We start from the raw sequence: 7,572 nt of genomic DNA, 5'->3' as shown, positions 1-7,572 counted from the left end.
GCCTATAATTCTTCTGCTTCAGCTCCCTGAGTGCTGGGTACCACCACATCTAGGTTCAATATGCTAATTTAATCAGTGTTGAAAACAGAAGTACAATACTATTGTCATGGGTAATACAACATACAATTTATAGGAATAGTAGTGTTTAGTAGACTTTGATATATTAGTGAAGTATCAACTGGCCTAGAAATTTTTCTCTTTTTTTTTTTTGCCAGTCCTGGGGCTTAAACTCGGGTTCTGGGCACTGTCCCTGATCTCAGCCTCCTAGTAGCTAGGATTACAGGCATGAACCACTAGCGCCTGGCAATATTAAAGCATTTTTTTTTTTTTTGCCAGTCTTGGGCCTTGGACTCAGGGCCTGAGCACTGTCTCCAGCTTCTTTTTGCTCACTTGAGCTAAAGTGCCCCTTCCAGCCATTTTCTATATATGTGGTGCTGAGGAATCGAACCCAGGGTTTCATGTATACGAGGCGAGCACTCTTGCCACTAGGCCATATTCCTAGCCCTGGCCTAGAAATTTTTATAAAGTAATACTGATTTAGGGCTAGATGTATGGCTCAGACTTAGCACTTGTTCAGCAAGCACAAAATCCTGAGCTCAAACCCCAGTACCACCAATTTTTTTTTCTGAAAATTGCTAATTTCTATGCTTATATTTTAGTTATAAATATTCAATATATTTCTGTTAGGATTTTCTTTCCTAAATTATGGAAATCTCCAAAAATAGAAATAGTATAATTTAGTAAGAGGAAAATTGTACTTTTAATTTTTTTAAGTTGTGGATCTTTATTTTGCATTAATAGACTTGATTATGTTGAAATCCATGTACTTTGCTTAAGGACCAAAAGTGATTGTCAATTAGATATAAGAATGGTCCGGAAGTAAACAAGACTTTAAAGGGATGGCAGCTCAGCCTTGAATACTCTGTCTCTGAAATCTAAGGTTTTTAGGGTTCCACTTTGCTTCTCAAGAGAGTAAACTTCTAGGTATGAGAAATAGACACTGTTCTGTGACTCCTCAAACCCCAAGGTATGAGGACAGACTGAACAAACTTCTTTTCTGCCTTGGTATTTTTTTTTTGGGGGGGGGTGCTGTTCAGAAGACAGCTAGGCTTTGCTTCAAATCAATAGAATACCATGTAGATGAGAGAATAGCCTAATTATGATATATTACATCAAACTCTTAAGAGGCTCATTAATTTCAAAGAATTATATTGCTGTTGTGAGCTGGTTTGGGGAGAAGTAGCAAGTACTGAGGATGATCTCTCCTCAGTAGTCAGCAAGAAATACTCCCTTATTCCAGTCAGTGATTGTAAGGAACTGATGTTGCCAACCACCATATGATTTTGGAAATGGATCCTGATACTAATAACTATAATTGCAACCTTAGAACATAGCTAAATAAATAGACCCATCTAAATAAGCTGTGCTTGTACTCTGACCCACAGAACCTGAAATAATAAATGTGTGTTAATATACTTAATGTTTAGGAATATTGTTACCCAGCAGGATAAAAACTATTCCTCCAACTCTGTTCAAAGTTCTGCAAAAGGTCTAGAGTAATAGCTTAAGCAGTACCAGCCTAGCAAGCACAAAGGCCCTGAATTCAAACCCCAGCACCACAAAGAAAAAATGATTTTACAAGTATATTGTAGGGCACCCCTAGGAAGCAACCAGCCACAAAAAGACACATGAAAACCATTAGATACTATTTAAATAGAAATGCAGGATCTACAGTTACTGGAATTTTCAGAGACAAATTACATTTCTGAGGACTTTGGCAAAGAAGTAAAAATTACACTTAATAAAAGTGCAATTTGGAAGTGGCACTGTGGCTCAAGTGGTAGAGCACTAGCCTTGAGTTGAAGAGCTCAGGGACAGCACCCAGGCCCAGAGTTCAAGTCCCACGACCAACCAAAAAACAAAAGTGCAATCAGAGGGGCAACAATGTCTCTCTGCCTCTAATCATATATTTATCTAAATGAACTCTAGGAAATGGGGGGAAAAAGTGGAAGCCAGGGATGGTAGTTTATGCTTGTAATTCCAGCACTTGGGAGAGTGAGATAGATCATAAGTTTGAGGCCAATCTGGTTATGTAACAAAACTCTGAGCCTGTAATTCTAGCTACTTAGGGAGCTGAGATCTGAGGATCATGGTTCAAAATCAGCTGAAAAGACCTGTGAGATTCATCTCTAGCCACCAGAAAACCAGAACTAGAGCACAGGGACAGTGCCTGAGTTCAAGCCCCATGACTGGAAAAAAAAAAAAAAAAAAAGATTCCATCTCAAAACAATAAAATAGAAATACGAGAACTAGAAATCAATTTTTTTTAAAAACCCAGGCTGATCTTGGCCTTGTAGTCCTGCCTCAAGCCTCTGAGTGCTGAAATTGTAGACACTATATTGAGCTTGAAATTACCATCTTAATGGATAGATTCAATAGAACACACATAGCTGAAGTAGTAATTAGTGAATGGACACAAGTCAGAAAAAAATATCCATAATGATAGAGACATAAAATACAGAAGAAAGTTGGGACATAAAGAGTAAGAGGAACTAACATAGAAAATTAGTACCCCCCAGGGGGAGGAAAGATGAGTAATAGTCTGTGAGATGGTAATAGAACTTTACAGATGGAAGAAGACATCAAACTAGAGATTAAAGAACATTAATCAACTAGGCATTTGCAAAGCCCTGAGTTAAACCCCTAGCACCAAATGTCCAATTTTTTTCATTGCATATTTATTTATCCCTTTAATATCAGCCTTTTAGAAAAAAACCTATTAACATGAGCATTATTCTTCCTTTTTCCTTTGTCTCCAGTGTATTAAATTGGTGCTTCAGGGGATGATAGAACCTGTGTCTTTCAGCTACAGGTGAGCTCTGAAACTGGTTTATAGTTCTGGGGTCATTCTATCTAGGCTTACAAAGTTACACCCTACACATGTATGGCTTAGCAGTATTCAACCACAGATTTAAAGAGACAGATTTCCCCTACAGATTTCTGGAACTTTCCCACGTTGTTCCTTTTTTATACCCTGCCATCCAGTATAGGCATCAACCAGTGCAAATGGATTGAAACCAGAAACACTCATAACAGGGTGTTTGGCAATCCTACACTTGCCCTAGATCTTTGTGGGCCAGCCTTATTAATGTCATTTCCATTTCTTCTTTTAGGGCTGGGGATATAGCCTAGTGGCAAGCGTGCCTGCCTCGGATACACGAGGCCCTAGGTTCGATTCCCCAGCACCACATATACAGAAAACGGCCAGAAGCGGCGCTATGGCTCAAGTGGCAGAGTGCTAGCCTTGAGCGGGAAGAAGCCAGGGACAGTGCTCAGGCCCTGAGTCCAAGGCCCAGGACTGGCCAAAAAAACAAAACAAAACATTTCTTCTTTTAAATATCACTGTATGTCCTTTGTTCATTTATCCATAGAGTCTTGTGTTCTGCTTACCTATTTGGAGGATACTAGCAATGCCATATTTGTGATATTTTTTGTATTGTGGAGAAGTTTTATGTCAACTCTTTTTCCATCTGAAGTAACTTTTGTCTATGAAATAAACGGGCAACAGATGCAACAAGAAAAAAGCCATACAAATTTTGTTTTGTTTTGTTTTTTGCCAGTCCTGGGCCTTGGACTCGGCCTGAGCACTGTCCCTGGCTTTTTTTTTTGCTCAAGGCTAGCACTCTGCCACTTGAGCTGTTTTCTATATATGTGGTGCTGGGGAATCGAACCCAGGGCTTCAAGTATACGAGGCAAGTACTCTTGCCACTAGGCCATATCTCCAGCCCAAACCATACAAATTTTATTACATGCCTAAGACATTGGAATGTGAGACTCGGGAGAGGGAAGTTGGTTGAGCCTTATTTAGATCTTTGCAAAGGGACAGTTGTACTTCTGGAGAGAAGGGAGGGGGTGCAGGTTTGGGAGGTTGGGGGAAGAATGTGCACAGTAAACAAGGGTTCTCCACATAAGAACTACCTGGGGGAGGTGTCAAAATCCCCAACTTATTTTTTTTCCCCCAGTCCTGGGGCTTGGACTCAGGGCCTGAGCACTGTCCCTGGCTTCTTTTTGCTCAAGGCTAGCACTCTGCCACTTGAGCCACAGCACCACTTATGGCCATTTTCTATATAAGTGGTGCTGGGGAATTGAACCCAGGGCTTCATGTATACAAGTCAAGCACTCTTGCCACTAGGCCATATTCCCAGCCCCCCCAACTTCTTTTTCCTGTGGAAAGACGTTTCCTAGATGTCAGGGGAGTGCAGGAAGGGAAGCAGGTGAGAAAAGTCTCTGTTTGCATCTGCTGTTGACTTTACTAATGTAGATATATATGTAAATGACTTTTGAAGATGGACAGCCTTTTAGAGCTATTCCTGTTTCTGAAGATGTCTGCAGTTTCTTTAAATACACCAAAGAAATATATATATATTTCAGGTGGGACATTTTACTTTCACAGGATTATATTATGTTAATATAAAATGGTCTTAGTCTTCACTATAAAATATAATCATCTGAATTGAATGTATATCTTTTTATCTCACTATATTGCATTAAAATTAAATACTTGATATACACTAGGCTAAAAAAATGTAAGATTCTTTTTCTTTAAAATTTTAGCCAAAGAACCTTTGTTTCTCCCCCAGAGAGAAGCAGATTCTTTTTTTTTTTTTTGCCAGTCTTGAGGCTTGGACTCAGGGCCTGAGCACTGTCCCTGGCTTCTTTCTGCTCAAGGCTAGCTCTCTGCCACCTGAGCCACAGTGCCACTTCTGGCCATTTTCTATATATGTGGTGCTGGGGAATCGAACCCAGGGCCTCATGTATATGAGGCAAGCACTCTTGCCACTAGGCCATATTCCCAGCCCTTGGCTTTTGTTTTTATTTGATTTGATTTGATTGCCAGTCCTGGGGCTTGAACTCAGGGCCTGAGCACTGTCCCTGGCTTCTTTCTGCTCAAGGCTAGCTCTCTGCCACCTGAGCCACAGTGCCACTTCTGGCCATTTTCTATATATGTGGTGCTGGGGAATCGAACCCAGGGCCTCATGTATATGAGTCAAGCACTCTTGCCACTAGGCCATATTCCCAGCCCCCCCAACTTCTTTTTCCTGTGGAAAGACGTTTCCTAGATGTCAGGGGAGTGCAGGAAGGGAAGCAGGTGAGAAAAGTCTCTGTTTGCATCTGCTGTTGACTTTACTAATGTAGATATATATGTAAATGACTTTTGAAGATGGACAGCCTTTTAGAGCTATTCCTGTTTCTGAAGATGTCTGCAGTTTCTTTAAATACACCAAAGAAATATATATATATTTCAGGTGGGACATTTTACTTTCACAGGATTATATTATGTTAATATAAAATGGTCTTAGTCTTCACTATAAAATATAATCATCTGAATTGAATGTATATCTTTTTATCTCACTATATTGCATTAAAATTAAATACTTGATATACACTAGGCTAAAAAAATGTAAGATTCTTTTTCTTTAAAATTTTAGCCAAAGAACCTTTGTTTCTCCCCCAGAGAGAAGCAGATTCTTTTTTTTTTTTTTTGCCAGTCTTGAGGCTTGGACTCAGGGCCTGAGCACTGTCCCTGGCTTCTTTCTGCTCAAGGCTAGCTCTCTGCCACCTGAGCCACAGTGCCACTTCTGGCCATTTTCTATATATGTGGTGCTGGGGAATCGAACCCAGGGCTTCATGTATGGGAGGCAAGCATTCTTGCCTCTAGGCCATATTCCCAGCCCGAGAAGCAAATTCTTTATGGTCACTTTTCATTGTGCTTAAGTATATAATTAGGATGTTGATGTTAGTTCAATGTCAGTTGAGACGACTATGAAAATCACAACAGAATTGAACCAAAAGTAGAATAGGGAAATGAACTTGTTTTCCACATGAGTTTCTTATAGTTGTCAGAGACACAATCCTAAAATGGTCCCCTGGTTGCTATGTCCTATGTGATCCTAGCAACTTCACACATTTAGGACAATTATTAGCTTGTATTTTACAGCACAGTTGACCTAAAACCAAGATGAGTGGGTCTGACCTAAACATATGGAGCCTTTCAAAATGGAGAGTTTTCTTGGTTGTTTGCTGTTATGACTTAGATATGAACCACCTCATGTGTCGAACACTTTCCTCAGCTGGTGGCGCTATTTTGGGAAGTGGTGAAACTTTAGGAGGTTGCCTCGATGGAAGAAGTAGGTCACAGGGGGACCTGCTTTGAAGGTTATATCTGACCCTCTCTAGCCCTTTTCTTGTCTGCCAAGAGGGGAGCAGCTGCCTCTGCCACCGGCTCCTGCTGCAATGTTCAGTCTCATCTCAGGCCCAAGTAAAGGGAGTCACTGAATGGACTGAAACCTCTGAGACTGTAAGCCCTCAGCCTTCCTACCTAGTCTATGGCAAGTACTCTGTCACAACAGTACAAAAGAAACAACACAGCTAGATAAAAGAAAGTTTGAGAATCAAGGAACAAGAAGAGCTTTAATGTGCCGTTGCTGGTTTAACGTTGGAAGGAGGGATACAGTAAGGAATGTAGGAACATTATCAGGGTGGGAACTTTTTTTCTGCTAAGGACTATTTGGATATTTGTCTTAATTTTTCTTGTTATTGTTTAAACGTGTGTGTGTGTGTGTGTGTGTGTGTGTGTGTGTGTGTGTGTGTGTACTGGAGCTTGAATACAAGGCCCTTCACTGAACATTTTTACTCAAGGCTGTTGCTCTACCACTTGAGCCACAACTCCACTTCTAGCATTTTGCTGGCTATTTGGAAGATAAGGGTCTCTCATATTTGTCTGCCAGGGCTGGATTTAAATACAATTCTCAATTGTCAGCCTTCAAAATAGATAGGATTATAGTCACACAAGCATCATAAGAACCACAAGCACCAAGACCATTTAGGGATACACACACACACACACACACACACACACACACACACACACTGTAAAGAGCCTTATATTGTCATTGGACCAGACATTACTACCCCTGCAAGATTTTGAAAGCAGCTCTGGCTGACAACCAGAAAAAAAGGAGATATCAGTTCTATAAATGCAAAGAAGTGAATTCTGCCAACAACCACATGACTGACAGGCTCCCAGCCCCATATATGAAAAGCCCAGATTGACACCCTGCTTTAAGCCTGATAAGACCCTGAATGGAGAAGCCAGTCATGCCCAATCTTGTAACCATAGAAACTGTATGATACTAAATTTGTGTTTTAAATTACTAAATTCCTGGCAGGTTTTTACATGGCAATGGAAAACTAGTAGGATAGCTAATTCCATCCTCAAGTAGAGGTAGTTTAACATTTACACACATACCTTTTTAAAAATTACATTTTGCTAATCATAAAATAGCAAATCATTTTTATCCTTCTGCCTAAATATTAATGGAAAACAGTTCAGCCAGATCACATGGACTGTATTAAGAGGGGGGAGGCTGAGGGGAGGGAGAAGGGAGGGAGGAGAGGGAGAGAGAGTGAGTGTGTGCCCTGGGGTTTAAAATCAGGACTTGGGTACTGTCCCTGAGCTTGTGTGTTTCTAGTACTCTACCACTTCAGCCATAGCTCTACTTCTAGCTTTTT

The sequence above is a fragment of the Perognathus longimembris genome, chromosome 4 (genome assembly GCF_023159225.1).
Source record: "Perognathus longimembris pacificus isolate PPM17 chromosome 4, ASM2315922v1, whole genome shotgun sequence".
NCBI classification, from domain to species: Eukaryota; Metazoa; Chordata; class Mammalia; order Rodentia; family Heteromyidae; genus Perognathus; species Perognathus longimembris.
The sequence above is the reverse complement of the archived record's forward strand: the minus strand, read 5'-3'. Positions refer to the sequence as shown.